This window comes from Triturus cristatus, chromosome 4_2, assembly GCF_964204655.1.
Source record: "Triturus cristatus chromosome 4_2, aTriCri1.1, whole genome shotgun sequence".
NCBI lineage: Eukaryota > Metazoa > Chordata > Amphibia > Caudata > Salamandridae > Triturus > Triturus cristatus.
The window spans coordinates 21,712,284-21,733,485 of NC_140586.1; the positions used below are offsets into that span (position 1 = coordinate 21,712,284).

A 21,202-nucleotide genomic window follows, 5' to 3' on the forward strand; every position below is an offset into this window, starting at 1 on the left:
TATAAATGCAAAGCTCTCCCTCTTCTATCTCTCTACGATCCTTTTCAAACCAAATAAGACTCACATGTCCACCCACAAATAAATGTCATAATTCCCTATACTAACTCACCACTAATCATTTTTGGGTTCCAGAGTAGCATACTACACCTCGTTAGGGGTAGTAAACGCTATATAAATGCAATTACAATAAACTACAACACTATGTACAGCAGATTTACAGCTAGTTGGGAAGCAGAGGCACCACATTGAGGGACTAAGGACAATTTATAATCCAGGGGATTCCAGTACTCTTCCAACTTGTTCTGCCTCCTCCACAACAGCCATGCAGCCATCCCCACAGAGCATGAGCCATTAAAAAAACTTGCAGGACAGAATTCAAGGTGATGTGTTTGCCTTGAGTTAAATAACCCAGGATACAAGAATCTCAGGAAAATTAAATTGGCAGAATAACATCATTGCATTAGTAAAGTAGCGAATGGTGCAGATCAGTAGTAAGGGTAGAGTAAGGATCAGGGAAGAGTTTTTAATAAAAGGTAAAGCAAAATGTGAAGGTTCAGAGAAAGAGGACAGCGACAGACGGGAGCAGTACCTGTAAACAAATAAATTAAATAAATCATGATGATACAGGTAAGTTATGAGTAACGGTTATGGCCAGTAGTATCTTCAATCGATACAGAAGCAAGGATACCCCTGTGCTTGACGGCACTCCTGGTGTAATGGGGATGAACCGGCCCGGTCAGGCTGTTGTTGAAGTGGCAGCTTTCTTAGGGAAGAGGTGTGGCGCGGCGGCCAGGGCGACTGATGCCGGAATCTGGGGATCACGGTTCGATCCCTGGCGGCAGATTAGCCCAGCACCATGTGACTCTGGGCAATAGCTTGTTTAATCTTCCCGACGGCCCCCAGCGCCTAGAGACCCTTACGGGTGATTGTTTGCGCTTTACAAATGTGGATTATTATTATTATTTCTTAGGTCTGTGTATTTCAGATCAGATTTGCACCATGATGTGCTTGGTACGGGTCTGTCAGATGACATGCTTTGGTCTCATGTTCTTTGAACATGGTAGATGATCGGTGCTCAATGCGACAAGCTCGTATGCTCCTCGAGTGACAAGATCATAACGACAACCATCTGTCTGTCCAATACCCAGGAGGAAATACCTGAGGGCATCCTCCTCTCCCAGGCTAGATTCCAGTCTCACATCCTACTCTCACCGCCGCCAGGAGAGGAGTGAGATTCATAACCTATCTGGGCGCGCCCGCCTCTCGTGTCAATGATTCCTCTTGGATGTCCAACCTTGGTGTGCTCTGTGGGGCCATTTCCCTAATTTGGGTGATAACAATGATAACCTTGCAACAAACAGTCTTCTGCAGGTGAAAAATTCGAAGTGTCTTACTGTGGCTCAGAATATGCTAAATTGTGAAATGATGGAGTTTCCCATGCGTTTTATGCTTTTTCTGGCAATATTTTCTCTGGACTTTAAGAATTCATGCTTCTCTGCCCCCATCCTCGCATGCCATCCAAAGTCTCTGAGGTTCATGGTAAGGGTCGGGTGCTTTCAGCTTCCGGTTCCTCCTCCAGACTTTTATCCACCACAAGAGTGTTCACAAAAATCACAGACATGGTGGCAGCGCACGCCCTCCGTCATAGGATTCAGATGGCCAGCTCTGGACGACTGGTTGGGCACAGCCAAGTCTCATCTGCAGGCATCACAGCACCTTCAAAGCACAGCCATCCGTGCTCAATGCGTACGGGTGTCCATCAGGAGCAAAAGCCATCCATGGTCTCAGCTCAGCGGATACAGGTAATAGGGGCGGCATTGGATAGGGTAACGCCGTTTCACCCCCAGAGAAGTCCATAACACTTGCCACCAAACCCTCAGTTTCCAAAGCATCTCAACAGCCGGCAAGGTCGGTTCTGAGATAGATGGGCCAGGTAAGCTTTTTCTGGGATTTCAGGCACCAGTGCTTAATTTGTGAAAGAACAGAAGTGCCAGGGCTCTCGCCAGGAGGCCACTGCAGCTAGGAACACATCGCCCCTGCCGTGCTGCCCATGATTGTAACATCACAACTACTAACCATCTCCCTCCTACTAGTGCGACATGGTGGTCTATTTCAGACCCGCAAAGCTATAAGAATGGCTGGGGTGTCAGGTAATTGTCATTTTCAATGTGTAGTAAATTCATAATTGACTGTTGTTGTGATCATTTCTGACATGAACCGACGTACTACGCTCTGCAACTGGTTTTCATCTTGTGGTTGAAATAATCCAGCTAGTTCATGCGAGAAACGTGGACTCGCATTCATTCATTGGTTGGCAAAGGCACACTATGTTTAAATGTCTTTAATGTTTTAAATGTCTGATATTGTATGTTCATAATGTGATGATTACAAAGAGGATCATTTATTGACAACATTTGACATTGATTTGGGGTTGGAATACGTCGTGCATGTGGTATGCTTGATGCATGAACAGGGAGCACCCATTACATTGTTTTTTATTATTTTTTAACGTTTTCACTTTTTGTCGAGGCAAGGAGCAGGATCATGGATTGATTTGAGCATGCACTTTAGCTTTCTATCTGTTGAAGTCACATGATTGGGTGTGATCACGTGCATCATTTAAATGCACTTGAGACCTTAACGTCTCTTTAAACAGTACATGCACTATAAACAGTACTTGCACTTTAAACAGTACATGCACTATAAACCGTACATGCACTTTAAACAGTACATGCACTTTAAACAGTACTTGCACTTTAAACAGTACTTGCACTTTAAACAGTACATGGACTTTAAACAGTACTTGCACTTTAAACAGTACATGCACTTCAAACAGTACATGCACTTCGGTGACAGGCGAGATCAGGCGTCTTAGTTGAAGGTAATAGAGAGGGATCATTTTGGTTAATACACGGTGGTTGGGGTACAGGAATTTAGGTTTGAAGCATGGGAACAGAGTATAATGCGGCACGAAAAGCACAGCACACATTTTTTTCCGATTATTTTGCATGGATAAGTTCATTTTATTTATGTTGAAACATTTAAAAGGCGGGCACCTTTTTATACCCCAAGTAGGATATTGTGAAACCACAAGTATATGTGAGACTGGGGTGGGTATAAGTCATTTACATATGATCTGTTTATTTGTAGTTACCCCTGAAGAAGGACATTTAATGCCCGAAATGCATTGGGTTTTACCAAATACATTGCACTTTGAAGAATGGAGAATCTCCTTGTGTTTAGAAGAAAAGCCTGTTTAGGTAAGCAGAACAATACTGGAGTAAAGCATGAATTATGGATTAAATTGGAAGAAATAAACATGTGGATTAAACTTGAAAATACTGTTGAAACGTATCTATTCGTAATATCCGCAATGCATCCTGGGTTGGGGCCTGACGAGGTGCCAACATTTTCCAGTCAGACTGTCACAAGAGTCGGTGAAAATGCAGTGTCTGCAAAGGATTATATATGAATGGTGAAATCAATTGTTTGGCATCATGACCGGAAGTGTGAGGATTCCTCCAATCCAGGTTCTCAGTCATTAATTGTAAAATGACCTGCACATCCTCTTGAGTGGTGAGGCGTTCAAGTCTCCATGAGCCGAGCAGGGTCTAAGAACCCTTTTCCACTTGGTGGTGGGAAAATAGGTCCTAATTTGCAGGGACAGCGTGACCACCATGTTCTACTTCATTAAGTTGTACAGTTTATTGTTTCAGCCAAACAAGCCATAACAATTAAAATTCAATATACAACTCAAATCTTAAGCAATTCATCAAATCAGGTGCTACGATACAATTAATCTTTAGAAACTGTACATTTCATTTAAAAGCATCTTAATTCATGTACTAAAATGTTGACTCCTGTTTCCCACCAGGATGAGAATATATTTACAACTCTTTCCTTTGATAAAATAAATGTAAAAGACAAACAACCTCTTTGCTAGCCAATCATTTTGTCAAAGCAAATTCTTTAATGAACAGTACCCTTTGCATAGCTACTTGACCCTGGCAAGCAAACTAATAAATACTTGATTTATAAATAGTATGTATGGATACTTGCCCACTGACTTAGTCTACACAAATTCATTAGAAAATTGTCCCACATGCCTATCAAATTCACATTTAAATATGCAACTGATATTTGTTTTCATGCTGCGAAGATATAAGATGAAACGGCCATTATGATAACTCTATCATCCGTTCTCCTAAAGAGAGTCTTCGCCTCTTTGCAAATTCTAATATTAGATGTTAAGAAGATTGGTTGCAAATAATATCTACTATTGTGGTAAGTGAAGTGACACAACGAAATAAAATGTGTTAACGTTTCGCGGACTCCAAGGAAACCAGGACACTGCTCCATTTCATTACAAGGTAATTTCAAACTATCTTTGAGTCACAGCAGCCACTGGTAGAGTGCCTAATCTAAATTTAAGATAATTAGAGATAAATATCCTCCAGACAATCAATCAAACCCAATTCTTGATTAAAAGAAAAATAGCGCTTTGATGAGACTCCTAGGTGGCATATATTTATTTGTTGTTTGTAGTGCCAATATATCTTTATTACCACGTCAAGGCTATCCTTTGTGATTGTTTCAGGTGTTGGACTGCAAATGCGTCTAGCCGACTCCTTCTAGCATTGTGCGAGTTAAGTTAGCATTTGCAGCGCCATTTTGTCTTTAGCCGCCATTTTGCACTGTGATCGAAATTAAGCTTCTGTCTCAGTCTCAGCGAAAAGGTGCTTCGAGTTGCTCCTTTCTATCGTATTCAAGATTGAATCCTAACACACTAATTAATAGCTTATGCTGTCTTCGCATGCCTTTCCTCTACCGTAGCCCTGTTCCCACACTAGAGAACGTTGAGCTTGAAAAGACAACCTTGAGAATGTGATAACATGTACCCGTTCTGCAGGTGGTAGCTCACCCTTCTGTACCTCCTTTGTTCATCAGTGCCCGAGCTGGAAAATTCCAGTCTGGCCGGTCTTTAGGGGTGTTGGAAATGCATATTATGTTTTACCCTGAAGTCAGTCCCCTCGGTAGCATCTAAGGAGACTAGTCTGACTGGACTCCGCTCGAGCTCAATTGCTAATAAATAACTTGGTTTGTATTCTCTACTGTCTCATCGACTCTTCATTTCTTGGAAGGCTGAGAGGTGGTCGCGAGTGACCCAGGTGGCCCTATTCGGGTCACTTCCTTCACAGGATGGAGCCAATATTTGTTTAAGCCAATGGTGGACAGAACATCTGACAAATGAGCGAACCACAGTAGTTTGTAATAATCTTGCTGCTTCATAATATTTTGCAATGTAAGTCTATATGATACTAACTCAAGTTTAGACCATATGCAAACTCAATATCTTAGGGGAGCCAGTGCAAGATAGTCCTCAATTTTGATTATACCTAAATCCGTCCTCAAAGCCAACATTGGCGTGCCAGGCCCCTGTTGTAGCAAACTTCATCTACAATTATTTTTAGTGATTTGAATATCAGTGCTTTTCTTATAACCCCAGACCTTAGTGCCATATATACAAGCAGCCCTTGCTTTCATTTTGTAGGCTGAAATTGATGATTTCACTGAATGTTTGCCCAATGAATTTGCGAACCTCAAAACCTCTCCTGCTTGCTGTGCCAATATTATTGTAATTTTTGATTGCTGTTGGGACCACTTGAGTTTATGATCCAGTCGTTAACCAATATAATCATAAGTGGATACTTGTTTAAATTATGTTTTATAAACCTTAAAAGTGGCTCGCAATTTTGGTTTTTGATTTAAAATCATATATTTTGTTTAATTGACATTAATATTCAATTTTCTTGCTGTACAGAGGACTCAAAGCCTTCCAAGAGTTGATGCATTGATATCTCCAATCTGGCCAACAGTACCGCATTGTCCTCAAAAAAACACCATTGGAATGTGGTCATTACCTACTTTCGGTACATCCAAATTTAGGATTTTCAGAGCTGCAACAATGTCATTTATGTAGCAATTAAAAAGTGTTGGGGCTAAACGCAGCCCTGTTTGACACCTCGCTCAATTGGAATTTCGGTTGTAGATTCCCCTCTTGTGCTGTATCAGATTCTTGTGGTGTTGCAAGAATGTAGAGCAATTAAGATCTCCACTATATCATCAGGGATGCTCATTCTATTTAAGATTCGCCACAACGTCAGGCGATCAACGCTATCAAAGGTCCACAAAAAACAAGTAAAGTGGAGAGTTTTTAAGGCATTTATATTTTGAACAAATTTGATTCAGTCTAAAGACCTGATCTACTGTACTCTGGCCCCTCCTGAACCCACCTTGTTATGGTGTAGTCAAATCTAGGTCTTCCAACCATTGATGTAAATGAGATAAAAGTAATTTCCCAAATATTTTACCCACGCCATCAAGTAGAGAGATCGGCCAATAATTAGTGACGAGATCTCTTGGGCCCTTTTTGTGAATAGGCACAATTATCGATTTATGCCATGAGTGTGGGATTTCTCTTAAGATCCAAATTGTAATGAAGGTTGGAGTTAGAACTGGAGATCAAAGAGTTAACTGGTTGCGGTAGATATCTGATGGAATTTTGTCCGGGCCAGATGCTTTATGAGGCTTCTGCGCCTTAATTGCTTGCTCAGCTTCCTGTACCGTGAAGTAAGTAAAGTATGGTTATCGGGTGTTGATTGTTGATAGTGATGTACAGAAGTATCGGGCATGCTGTGCAAGGACTCTGCGTTGTTTTTATATAGAGTACTGTAACGCTCTTCCCAAATTTGAGGACTAATGTTCAACTCCAGGTTCTTTGAAGGGCCTTCACAGCCACTTCTGACAATTCCCCAGAATTTCTTTACATTTCGTGAAGATATTGCGTCCAACAGTTCTTGCCAGAACTTATGCGAATAGTGTTTCTTTTTGTATTTTAGGAGCTCCATGTATTGTTTCCTTTTCTCCAAGAAATGCTGTCCATTAACTTTACACACATATCGGTTCTTTAGCGCCAGTAACAATGATGTTTTCAATTTTGCGCATTCCTCATCATACCAATCCCTACCAACCTGTGAGAATTTCACAGGTATAGATTTAGTTTGATGCTCTCTTTCCAGGGTTGTTTGTACCAATAACTCTTCAAACTTGTGCATTTGAAGCGGTTGTTGCTCCACGTTAGTCACTGGTACTTCTAATATCATATTGTATAATGTTATCCATTTTGAACCGGTAGTATCGATATCTATTTCCTTGCTAGCTTATAGCCTGATAATGTTTTTCCTATTTGAATTTAAAATAACATTGTGACTTTTTGAAGTTTGGGTAGAATTTGACTCATGATGGCAAGGTTCTGGATGTTTCAAATGCAATGGATCATGTTCACTTTCAAGCCTGCTAGTTACTCCCATGTCGATGATGAGGTGCCAGGCTTCCATATTTATTGCTATGTAGTCAATGGTGCTTTGTCTGGAACCAACTCAATATATACATATAGGAGGGGGTTGTCTGATTTAGTTCGACCATTGAGCGGACATAGACCTTCCTCTACCAAGACCTTAAACATTAACTCACCTTTCTTTGTTTTCTTGCAATAATCTTTCGATAGAAGCGGTATCTCCCTGGCTCTATCCTCTTTGATTAACGATTCATCACTTAACAGTGGGTGAATCTTTGAATTAAAGTCCCCACAAATGATTTTACAGACTGATTTTGATCTGGGATAGACCGGGCCTCCTCACATTGGTTCATAGCATTGCAGTAATGATTTTTCTATGCACAACGTCAAAAGATGTTCTTTGAGGGACGCGAGATCCGATTTAATTTTCACTCCATCCCCTGGCAGAAAATATACATTTATAATTTCAGTTGCCCATTTTTTGCTTTCCAGATGTGTAATTTGAATATTTTTATTTAGTACAATGTGATTTATTTCAAAGTTTTCAAATACAGAAGTTCTTATCCATGTAATGAGGCCTCCCACTGGTCTTCCCTTTGTTTGTTCTGTTGCTGGCAGATGGTATGTTGAATAACCGTCTAGGCCAATCATGTCTACAGACCACGTTTCTTGAAAGCAGCAGATGCCCTGCTTTCTAATAAAAAGATAGCCACTCCATGACATCTACCTTGGATTTAAAACCTGCTATATTTCAATTCAACATTTTCAGACACTCTTTTTGTCCAGTTTCTGGAAAAGAATGTCAGGATTTATCCTACAGACATCCATTACCTTTGTTTATTGAGGCGGATGTTACCATCAGCCTTGATGGTGGATAAGGACCTTGATGTCCTAAGTTCTGAGCCAAGTTATTTACTATGGAGTACTTTAGGTCCGATTTATTGAAATGTTGAGAACGGGCTGTACTGGAACTTAAGGCATTATGCAGCACGGAGGTAGTATTTTTTCTATGATTACTTATTCTTTCAGGCCTATGTGGGATACAATTTTCCCTAAATATGGACGGATAAAGGTTAAATTCCAATGATGTTATATTTATGCCCCAAGTCTTCATTAACATTTTGTGACTACTTCATAAAAGAAGGGGGCTGTAAACTTGAAACCCCATGCAAGGTGGCCACACTTCAATGGCTAAGAGCCATAGACACAGAAACTAGAGCGTTGACAGCCCATCTGGCGTGATCTCTGAATACAAGAAAATGGGCAGACTACAGGGAACCACAATTGGGAAATACTGCTAAGCATCACCCACAAAATCTTCAGCCTTTGGGGCTTCCGAAACTGGATCTTCCTAGTGATGTATGGGAAAAAGAGGCGGTCACTTCTCTGCCCTGTGTAATTCCCGAGGAAGGGGTCGCTGGGGGCTGCTTTATGCAGGGAGTGGATATGCAACCCCCGTTACAAGTACCAGCTTACCCTCTGATAGAGGGGGTCATTCAGAAAATGGGGAGCAGGAGAGCGGCTTGTGTCACCTTGGTATCCCCAATCTAGGGTTGTCGCCTATGGGTCCTGTTCTTGCAGGACCTCAGCATAAAGCAGCCTTGGCCTCTGACAGTGAGGCGGGCTCTGCTATGTCAATAGGCTCTTCCTGCATGCCTGCCCACACTGCGCCTGCTTGTCTCGAATTTGAGAAGGGGATGTTAACAGTGGGATTTTTCAACAGAATACAGAGTACATATATTGCAGCGCCAAAATATCGAGTATCAAAATATCCACAAGAGAAGTGTATACAGGTAAGCATTGGTTTACTACACTTTACTCCACATATATAAACATTGATGCTATATACGCTTTAAAAGTACTTAAATGTGTATTTCAGAATGATAAATCTATACTTCCCTATCTATATGCACTTACCTGCACAAAAATTTGGTTCTCCATATTTAGACCTCGATATTTTGGCTCCATGATATTTTTAATTTATATTTTGATATGCAATCGACACTGTACTCTCTACCATCAGAGGTCCTAAAAGTCAAGATGGCCGCTAGGAGTCCATTTTAGAAGATAGCCTGCTTCGGCACTTGGGAAGTATTCATTTAATGGTGTTCACACCATTTAGCGGACCCCCTGACTGCTGAGGTCTCCCAGTGGCGGCTGGCAGGGAACGCGGGTGGTGAGGTGGAGAGGGAGAAAATATTTGAAATATAACCACTTATCTCCTCACAGCAGCAGGCCGCCTTCTCGTTGTTTCTTCCATGTGCGGCCGGCACCAATTGGAGGTAGGAGGGAGGATGTGGGAGAATGAGGGCGGGGGGAGGATGTGGGGGAAGCGGCTAAGAATAAGTTAGATTAAAAAACGTACCTTTTTGCCGCTTTCTCGCCCGTCTCTCCTCGTAGTCCTTTCTCATTTGGAGTCAGCCACAGGAAGCACACCCAGGCTCCCAGTCAGCCAATCAGAATGCTGTGTTAGCAGCGTTGTGATTGGTCGGAGCACTATTTTTCGGCGCTCAGGTGCTGACTGGAGGCCTGGGCATGTTCTCCATGTAGGCTGCAATGCAGCCTGAACGGAGAACATGTAAAGTGCACATGACTGTTTTGGGCGGCCTGAGAGGGCCGTCCAAGCAGTCATTGCGCACTTTAGGAAGGTGCAACCGCTCCTTACCTGCCCCTGCCCCCTCACACAAAGCTGTGGGTGGAAGTAGGAGAAAATTATGTGATAATAACGCAAAGTATTATCATTTTATTTTCTCTGTCTTTCACTGCAAAAATGCAGTTGGGCGATTCTCTTCCGCCTTAGTGGAGGAGCCGCCACTGGTTGCTTCGACCCGGAAGGAGGAAGCACACAGGCTCCCATAATCCAATCACAACGCTGCAATTCAGCGTTGTGATTGGTCTGAGCGCCGTGGTTCGGGGCTGGTGTCACTATCTGGGAGGATGAGTGGCACCCTGTCTCCACCATCATCCGATTTGTGATCACCCTGGTATGTAAGGGTTTGAACAACTCAAGGTCACCATAGTGTTTCCAGGTCAGACCTCAGTCACTGAAGGACTAACAGCAATGAAGCGCGCTGCCCTAGCCTGAAACAACAACCTGTGTTTACATTTGGTTCAAGGCAATTCAGAATCTCTAATGAAATGCCTCTGCCTAGTGATTCCTCCTCCTTCCCTTCTACTGTCTGTCTCATGTCTGTTCCTTCTGCTCTTCAGACTCTCTCATGCCTGTCCCTCTTCCTCTGTGGTCTCCCTCCTTCCTCACTCTCCTCTCCAGGGTCTAACGTCTGCCTGTTCACCTGCCTGTTGAATTTCATTCTGCGCCCCCCAGCTTTTCTTCATGCTGCTTTTCTCGCTGTCTGGTTAGTATCACTCTTTGCCCTCTCTCCACGTGTGATCCTCGCGCTCCTCTGCTTGTCTCTGCCTCTTTAATCTCCCTCTTTTTTGCTACACCCCCCTCCAAAGTGCCTCTCTCATATGCTTGGCCATCTGCTCCCTTCATGCCTGTCAGGGCCGGCTTTAGCGCTGGTAGTTCTCGGTGCAACAATGCCTGTTGCTGCCCCCCAATGACCTCCTTCTCCATGGATTCTCTCACTGCCGCCCTTTAACAGTGCCCCTCAAGTCTCCATAACCACTCTTTCTCTCATGCAATTCCTTTGTTTTATAGCGCCTGTCACACCAGTGTAAAGTGTCAGAGCACTTTACATCACATTCACATACACATTAAGGAGCCAATCAATCATATGTGTAAATCAGTGTATAGAAAATGTTACACCAGAAAGATGTAGCAGTCACATGCCATCCATAGTGGTGACCGTATAATTTGAGTGCTTGGTCTGGAGAAGCACAAACTCACAATTTCAAATGTAACACAATGGTTGGGGGTTGGCTTTACTAGTAAGAATTGATTTCTACCCAAGTGATCCCATTTGGCAATATTAGGATAAAAAACACTAAGGGGGAATCATAACCTCTAGTCTATACCTTGTAGTCTACTTGCAGCTGTTTGATGACAGTTAATAGTTCACTGTCAATATTAGGATTTAAACTTATAAACTACAAGTCACAAAACGGTCTGTCTGACAGAAGCAGTAACCCACTGACCTATTTACATTATATGCACTTTGTGATCTGCATAGTACATGTGCTTTGCAGCAGGAATAACTCCCTGCACTACTTTATGATGAGTTGAAACTTTCAGTTCAATAAAATCTTTATTCGGATATAAAATATCCATAAAAGCACAGGTCAAAATACCAGCAAAAATACATACATTTAAAAGCAATACACAATTCTAAAAAGCAATAGGCACACAGGCGTGTAGTATGCAACAAGGACAGCGATAAGAATACATATAATATACAAAGGACAAAATGTGCAACGCAGCCACTTTTTAAAAGCTTATGGCAAAGTTGCCCATGACAGGTAGCAGCATAATATAATAAAGTGCAATTAGATGGTTGATAAATAGCAGCATGATATAATAAGGGTGCAGTCAAATGTGAACAAATAGCAGCATAGTATATTAAAGTGCAATTAAGTATAAACTGTAAAATGAGGACCATAATATGTAAGACAACAATTTCTATGGAATACTGTCCAAAGTCCGAGCTTATGATCCATATCAAATAGCAGCAAGATGTAATTAAGTGCATCAAATATGTTATAAAATACTCATTGAGGTACGTGAAGAAACTGCCAATTTCAGGAAAGAACTTACACATAGAATCAAATCTTCCCTCATAAGCAGAAGAATTTCCATATAGGCTGTTCTATAATCAATGATGGCAGTTGCCTTGAAAAAAGGAATCAAAAATTGTTTGGTGTATTTTAGGTAAAAATTGCAAAAGAATACAAAATGTAACATTGACTGATTGCTGCGATTGCCACAGGGGCAGGGCGTTTGCTCAAGGTTGATGTTGAAGCCTATAGGGAAGCACAGTAGATATTTTAGGGTGCCTGCCCTAAGGCGGAAGAGAAAACTTCTCTCCCAGCGACTTATAGTCTTTAAAAGATAGCTGGATGGCAAATGCGAAGGGGGTTATTAGCGTCCACCAAAGACATATACCTTGCAACTGACAATTTCAAAAGTTCTGTTGCATGTCTTGAGTCGCTATATCGTTCATACAGGGCCTCCTGCAGGGTCTTTTTGTTTATACCCTCCATGTCAGTTGGATTCAAGAAGATATGGTCGAGATTCACGCTGTTCAATCTTTTTCTAACAGCGGCAAGCCACGGTATATCCCCACCCGTATCACATTTAAGACAGTCAGCTATAATTACTCTTGTTAAGGTCGCTGCCGGATTTTGCCAAACATTTAGCCAAAATATGGCAGAATGAGACCTAATCTAGTCTTCGATATAAAACAGTTTGAATTCCTTGTGGTAAACAAAATGTGACTAAGAGATTGGAGCCCCGAAAAGGTTTCGGCAAAATCTGTTTTCTTCTCCCTGAATGCTACTACATTTTGTAAAACCCCAAACTTCAGCACCGTATGTTGCAGTGGGGATGCAGTGTGTTTTATAAATTTTAATTATAGGTAGCACTACCTCAGTTCTTTTAGGCAGCGGGAGGCACTTAATTGAGTCGGTGGCCTTTAGAAATGTATTCCTACAGCTCATTAAGAATTATGTTTTAAAGTTAGTGCAAAGATCTAGGCCAGCCATAAAATCTATGAAGCCCCTAACTAAAGTGCGTAGTGCATTTGGAGTGCGGCCCATTAGGATCGCGTCATCCGCATATAGTCGAACGTGGAGTACATTACCATTGATTCTCGGGACATCATTAGTAAGTTCGGACAGTACATTGTGTAATTCATTGATGTATAAAATAAATAGGAGAGGGGCCAGTACGCACCCCTGCCTGACTCCTGTACCAATATTAATATCTCTTGAAACCTCCCCGTTCTTACCAATCCTCACCTGAGCCTTCAAGTCCCTGTGCAAATAGGCTAGAAAATGAACTAATACCTCATCCAACCCATATTTTAAATGAACTGACCACAAGCGTGACCTGTTGACAAAGTCAAAGGCTGATTTTAGGTCCATAAAGGCCAAGTAAATGGGAGATTGTCGAGCTATAGTGTATTTGCCGATAATCATGTTGAGATTTAGGCATTGTTCCACAGTTCCCAATTTAGTTCTAAAACCAAGCTGACATTTGTTTAAAATATGTTCCTCCTCAGCCCAAGACCTAATTTTGTTCAACAGGATCCTCCCAAGTATCTTAAGTGTGTTATCAATCAGGGAGATTGGTCTATAACAGCTGGGGTTGGATCGATTCCCTTTTTAAAAAATCAAAACAATAATGCTGGTAGACCATGTGCTAGGGATAAAAGTATTTGTTAAATTATTTGAAACATTAAGTAAAAGGGGCGCCCAAAACTCCGGTTTATGCTTAATAAGGTCGATGGAAAGCCCATCAGAGACGGGGGCCTTATTACCTAAGCTTTGGTGAATAGCGTCCTTGACTTCTGATACCGATATCTGGATCCTCGAAGCATCATGGAAGTCAAAGGGATCCTCACTCTGAGATGGAGCTGTGTACATTTTTAGAAAAGTGGGCTTCCCAGGCTTCACTAGTTATGTTACAGCTTAAAGGGGTGAGTGCAAGGTCCATAGATCTCATGTCTATAACTGCTGCCCAAAAGCCGTTTCCATTATTAAGTCTAGCGACACAAGCAAGATTGTCCCAGCGTTCTTTTAAGATCTCATCTTTTCGCTACCTAGCCGCATGTTTATAATGTCGCCTCAGGGATCTAACAAGAGTTGCATCCCTTGGTACCGCTACAAGTGCTACACGGAGCTCTCTATTTGCTTGTGAGCAAGCATTATTAATCCATCTTGGGTTCTGGTTAGTATCAAGGGCAGGCCTCAAAATCAGTCGTTTAATACCAGTGCATAGATGGCTAAAAGCATTGATTGCCTCAGGGTTGGGATCACTGGACGACAAACAAATCTCAATAGGTGATAAGTATGCTATTATCATTTTAGAGAACAATTTGCTGTTATCAATGCCTTTCAAGATCACTCTCAAATTATCAATTGAGGGCATTAAATTACTAGCCCCAGGCTCTTTGACAAACTCAGGTCTAGGGGCAAACCTGATTGTAACCGAGATTGGGTTATGGTCGCCCTGCACAGTACATATAACCTCAGCCTTTAATAAAAAGTCTTCTAGCGAGGCAGATATAAAAACATAGTCTATGGTTGAGGTACAACCGCGACCTCTATATGTTGGAATTAAACAGGTGTCTTTATAATGTAGAGCCGCAATGTCCATCACATTTAATAAATTGTGGTAAGCCAAGTGATCCAACAGTCTTGGCCAGTACAGCCCTTTTACATGGTTGCACGTAAGCTGGAGGGACAGTAACTAATTCATTTGCCCTGAAAATCCTAGCATTAAAATCACCACCCAAGCAGATTCCAGCTAAATTGTGGGACACCATTTGACTTTGTAATTCAGAAACATAGTTAAACAAATTAATAAAATTCATATTTGGCACTGTCAGAAAATCATTATTATAAACATTAATGAAGCAAATTGATGCCCCGTGTGTAGATCAGGGCTTGGAAGTTGTCATTATTTGTGGCAAAAGTTCTAACACTACCACCTGAGGCGATATTAACCCAAATTGAAAGTCTGCACGATGGTCGGCCTAGCTTGGGGACGGGAACAGTAATATTAAAACATACAAACCCCTCTAGGAATAAATCCCTGGTTGCCCAAGTGTCTTGAAACATGAGGATGTCACATTTTTGGACTATATTTACCCAATCTTCAGAAGTTATTTTAGAAGCTAAACCGGCAACATTCCAGCTTAGCACTTGTAAATTTGGGTCATGTGATTCTGGGATATCATGTCCTAAGGAATTGAGCATGGGTCTAGAGGGGCTGAGCTCAACTGATGTTGGAATAGGCAGCAGTCAATCCAGGCTGTCTAAACCGGACAGAGCGGAGAACCTGTTGTGCGCCGTGTGTGGGGGGATAACATAGGTGTTTGGGGCCGGGGTCGGTTTATAGAAAAAATCCAGGGGCAATGACCAAATAAGAGTAGGAATGATACTGTTGAGTTCCTGTGTCATTAATATCGATCTTACCAGTGACGGTCGACGGAAGTTAATGGCAACGCATTCTCCCTCAATGCTTCTAGATGAGGATCCAACCCACCCTACCCTGCGCACCATTATGATGTCACTAATATTTGCCACGCTAAGCCCTTTGTGTTTGACAAGCCAGTCAGCGCTTTTATTTCGAAATTGGTCTCAAGTCTCAGTCTGATTTTTTTCTTAGGGGAGGAACACCTGCTAAGACTAAGACATAGGGGCAAGCTGCCAGTGGTAGGCTGAGAACTTCTTTACTGGCCTCAGCAGACCCGCTAATATGATTCTCAGTAGTGGGGGTTGCGATCAAAAAATTACAAGCTAAGGTGGCATTATTTGCAGGGTTTGTGGAGGCAACATGGACAACTGGGTGAGTTGGTGGGTGTAGACTATTAGTGCCTCCTGTCGTCTTTAATATTTTCTGAGTGGGTACAGATTTAGATAAAAAACATTCAGTGACTTTAAAACAAGTATCACAGGCACTAGTAGAGGGAAGGTGCGTAGGAGTCGGGTTTTGCTGTTGCTTTTTGGAACTCGTTGCACGTAAGGACTGCAATTTGGGGATCTCCCCTTTTTGGGAGATCAATTTAGGAGTATGAGTTTGTATACTTAGTTTGTTAGTTAATGACTCCAAACAATCTAAGCGTTTCCAAAGTGCAGTGAAATTCTTGTCTTCAAGGTCTCTAATACGCTCATACACAGTGTCCACTATAATGTCAATTGAAGTATCACCAAGTCTAAAGCAAGATGAGGGAGCTGCTATGGACTCAGTTTGAGTCTGAGTATGGATAGAGTGATTTAATATTTCAGGTGGCGTTAAATCGACAGTGGCTTTGGCAGTTGCCGTGTCCACTGGGATCACTGTGCCTTGAATTCATGAGCTCAGGGTGGTGCGTTGTTGTTTTAAATGAGGAGGTTGTTTCCTCTCGGAGCTGGTAGGTTTGGTCAGTTTTCTTTTTCTATTTGCCCCGGTAAATACTGGGTTCGGGGAGACATCCATATTTGGTACGATATCCTTGTTGCAGGTCACTGCTGGGAAGTCCTCAACAGCCTCATTATCCTCATTGCCCTGATTTCTTTCCTTATTGCAGCCACTTCCAAAAACTGGTGATTGCCTAAAGATGTTGGGTGATAAGTTCGGCGTCAGAGGAGGGCTGATACAATCGCTTTCCTCTGCCAAAGAAGCAGTCTGTGGGGCTGCCAGTCCCAAGGACGATTGCCTCTCGCTAAGCTCAATCTTAGTGGCAACAATATTAACTGGTCTTTCCAGCATACTGTCTATGGAGGTAGAGGTGCGGGCGCTTGGTATCATGGTGCGTTTCCCCATAGCGTGATATGTCAACACTCGTGATTACAAAGTATGTGTAACTCACCACAATAGGGCTTGGAGGATGGAGCCTGTCAGAGAGGTGGCCCAGCCCAGACTCCTTCGGTCTCTGACGGGCGCAGATGGTCCCGCCCTTAGCCTGGGCGCGGCCATGTGTCCCGCGCTGCTGGAGGTCAACAGTGCTCTTATCGTGCCTCCGGGCGCGGGTGCAGCGTTTGAGGCACAGGGATGCTGGGAGCTGCTGGGAGCTGTAGTTTAGCCGTTCCCCTCACGGCGTGTTTGGCGATGTTGGCCATTCCCCTCACAGCGTGTGTTTGGCGATGTTGGCCGTTCCCCTCACTGCCTATGTTTGGCAGACGCTGACTGCGAGCAAGTGTATACTCTAATCTTCTATTAATGTTTTTGGAAAGACGCCGACTGTAAGCGAGCGTGCCCTTTGATGCCATTTGTTTCAAAGGTTTTCAGGAGCCATAGCTACCATTGTCCAAAGTATTGACAAATTCTTGGGAATCTATATTGAGACTCAAAATTTGGATCTGATCTTCCGCTCTGGATATCTGTTAATCTCATATTATATCTGAAGGTTACAGTTACACTCACTTTTGAGGGTCAACCATTTTAAATTTACACAGTCCTGAAGATGGTCTAACAGACGAAAGCCCAGAGACCAAAACTTCGACAGTTACACTTATATTCTGTATAATTCATCTTTGATTAACACGTTGATTTGCCTTATTCTGAACAGAAAAAAGTGTACACAATTATTACTGTGAAGTAGAAAACAACTGTATTAACTTACATCTTCCTGTTTTATTGTGTGTTTAAGGATCCAGTACCCTTATCTTATCATTCTCGATTAAGATAAAATTCTTTTTTTACATACACCTGTGTTGTTTTGGATATTTTCCGAGAAATTTTGATCAAATTTAATGTTTTTAAAATTCTATTAGAAAACGAAAACTGTATATAAGTTATCTGTACATGAACAATCCACAAAGAAATTACTTTGCAAGTAATATATATAATCTTGCGCCAAGTAAAAAGTAAATGATTAGTTCAAATTTATCACAGAAACAAATCCCTTGTTGGCACATTTACCTGTTCGGACGCAAGGAATGGCGGGACAGTAGGTGCTTTTGAAACCATATTGTACTTAAAAACAGGGCACTTCCCCCCAAAAGTCATTGCCCGATGCGGTGGCACTGATCGCACCGCCCTAGAGCCCGCCCTGATGCCTGTCGCCCTCCCTCTCCTGTCTCCCTCTTACTCCTCCTTCCCCTTCAGTGTTTGTCTTATTCCTGTCCCCTTTCCTCCCTATCTCCATCTGATTTTCTTTCTTCTTCCTGTCTCTCTACCTCTTTTGAGTCACTCCTTGGCTCCCCTCACATCCAGTGTGCATTTCTCTCTTGGCTGTCCAGGCATGTGTAACCTCTCATATTCCCCCAGCTGTCTCTCTCCAGCCTGTCTCTCTCCTCTGTCTCTCTCATGCCTGTCTCTCCTTCATGCCTGACTCTCTCCAGCCTGACTCTCTCCAGCCTGACTCTCTCAAGCCTGACTCTCTCATGCCTGTCTCTTTTCTCCCTGTCTCTATTCTCCCTGTCTCTGTCGTGCCTGTCTCTGTCATGCCTGTCTCTCTCGTGCCTGTCTCCCTCGTGACTGTCTCTCTCCTCCCTGTCTCTCTCCTCCCTGTCTCTGTCCAGCCTCTCTCTCTTATGCCTGTCTTTCTCCAGCCTGTCTCTCTCCTCCCTGTCTCTCTCAAGCCTGTCTCGCTCCTTTCTCTCTCTCTCCAGCCTGTCTCTCTCTAGCCTGTCTCTCTCCAGCCTGTCTCTCTCGTGCCTGTCTCTCTCGGGCCTCTCTCTCTCATGCCTCTCTCTCTCTCGTGCCTGTCTCTCTCCAGACTGTCTCTCTACTCTCCATTCACTCTCCCTTTCCTCCTCTCCAGCCTGTGTTTCTTCTGTCTCTCTGCTTCTCAGTCATTGTAGGAAGCTGGTTCTGTATATACTATAACAAAGTGAGGTATAGTGTGTACAGAGTCCTGTGGAACCTCAAAGGTAGGCAGAGGTAAAGTTAGATTGCACCTCACTCTCTATTTGTAGTGTGGTCAGGCAGTAAGGCTGTATCAGAGGACAGTGTTAAGCATTTGTTGTACACAATCAGTCAGCAAATGAATTCACACACTCAAAGACTGAACTTCAGACCAATTGTTCTTGTATAAAAATATTCTCTTAGTTATTGGCACAAGTAAGTGATAAATACTTTGCAGTAAATATACAGTTGTAGTACAGTTTGGATTGTAATTGTAAATGCACTTTGTTTTGACTTACAGTATTTTTCTGAGAAATGCAGTGCTTTGTAAATACAGTACATATACTTTGTATAGGATTTTCAGTAAAATTACAGGTAAGTAACTTTTTGAGATTACTTTTCTTACACAGTGTAGTATACCAGGATACTACACTGGGGCATTTCCTGTAAACAGGTAAGTAAAATCGTTTTTGTTAGTTAGTGCAATTTTAAAGAATTTCTTTAGGTTTTCAAACTCAACACTTAAAAAACTTTTCCAAGAAAAACAGTCAATATTATCCTATGGAGGAAAATAGTGTTATCGATTTTAGGGAAAGTAGTCGGTAGTGGGAGTTGAGGTTCTGGGGGTAGACTCAGGGGACCCCGGGGTCAGGGATGCACTCTAGCTACACCCTTAGTGGCACTAGGGCGGCCGGGCGCAGAGTGCTAAGGCTCAATGTTATCCATTGGGGGATAGGGGACCTCCGGTTGGTGGCTGCTGACGAGCAAGCCACCTAGTTGTGGGAGCATAACTAATGGACTTTAGCTCAGGGCAAATGGGGAAACAAAGTAGCACCAAAGGTGCACCCTCAGCGGCACTAGGGCGACTGGGTGCAGGGTGCTGTTTTGACGTTGGGCGGTGCCTTTTAGGGCCGGATACTCTTACCAACTCCTAGTCGCGATTGGGGGGGACCTTCAGATTTAGGCTGCAGGCATCGGCTGGAGGTTTGAGGCAGGCCAGGGGTTGTGGGACCTCGGTTCAGGGGTGCAGAGGAGACCTCCTTTTGGTGTTTGCCCACTCGAGTCTGGGCCGTTGACAGTGGGTGCAGAGTAGTGCGGATTCACGGTGTCAGGCCAGAGCCAGATGTTGGAGATGAACAAATCCGGTATTCACGGGAGACACTGTCTTTGTGGTTGAAGGCAGGCAGGTCCTCTGGGGTTTTTGAGGTTGCTGGCTGCAAGAGACACCGGGATTTTGCAGGAGCAGGTTCTAGGTGGAGACAGGCCAGTAGGGCTTGTTAGCTTCGGCACGGCTATTCGGTCCTTCTTCTTTTGTTGTAGTTTCTTCTGGTCTAACTTCTTGGTTTAGGGCTGCACCTAAATACTGTATATAGGGGGCGTTTTAGAGGTCTTGAGGTCAGTAGCCAATGGGCTACTGACTATACGGTGACTACACCCTGGGTGTGCTCAACCCATGTGGGGGAGTGAGCACTATCCCTAATCCTGATTGGGGAGTGCTGCAAGATGGCAGGCACTGAAGAGGGGGCTTCACCTTGCCTCCCCCACCTGGGGGTGGGGTTGTCAGAGGTGGGCACACCTTCTGGGCTGGCTAATTTTTCCCGCCTGTCTCTTGGAACGGAAAATGTTTATGGTCACCCATCTTTTGCATTGTACGATTTAAGTTAGCATTCGCGGCACCATTTTGCATTCAGCCACCATTTTCAACCATGACTGAAATTAAGCTTTTCTCTCATACTGCCTGCATCAACTGAAAACAGCCTCAATTGTTCTATTAACACATTACTTTCCCAGTATATAGGCCTGATCCCACTCTTAGAGAGACAGGCAGAGTAACCTTGAAACTGAGATAGCATGTACATGGTCTCAGGATGGTAGCTCATCCCTCTATGTCTCCTTTGTTCATTAGCTACTAACTGGAAAATTCCACTCTTGGCGTACCTTTGGGGGTATTGGAAATGTATATCTGGTATTACCATGTTGGTGAGAGTCAGTCCCTCTGCAGCAATCTAAAGAGGCTGGTTAGACTAGACTCCGCTCGAGCGGATACTAATAAATAACTTTGGTTTGTATTCTCTACTGTCTGACCGATTCTTAATGTATGGAAGGCTGAGAGGTGGTCACGAGTGACCCGGGTGGCCCTAATCGGGTCACTTCCTTCAGTTGGTGCCCAAACAGGGACCCCATCGGGTGAGTGACCCTTCCTTGCCCATGGACAGGTGAGGAGGTCGGGGCTACGTCAGGTCGGATGGGCGGACCAGGGATGCCTCCACGAGAGAGTCTGGTACTGGCAGCTGCCCCGTCTGTCTGACCGGGCAGTGCCTTGGACAGTGGTCATCCCGGCTGGGGTCCTGAACGGCAAAACCCTTGGATCTGACCGTTTGGTCTGAAGAGTT

General features: G+C 43.3%; 1 long non-coding RNA gene across 1 annotated transcript in view; it reads left to right on the forward strand.

Annotated features, from left to right (window-relative positions):
* The window catches only part of LOC146832831 (uncharacterized), a 374,586-nt gene that overhangs the window by 70,275 nt on the left and 283,109 nt on the right, over positions 1-21,202 (forward strand). The window contains exon 2 of the long non-coding RNA XR_014960457.1: positions 3,151-3,260. This is a non-coding gene — a long non-coding RNA (uncharacterized LOC146832831). The remainder of the gene's footprint in view (positions 1-3,150; positions 3,261-21,202) is intronic.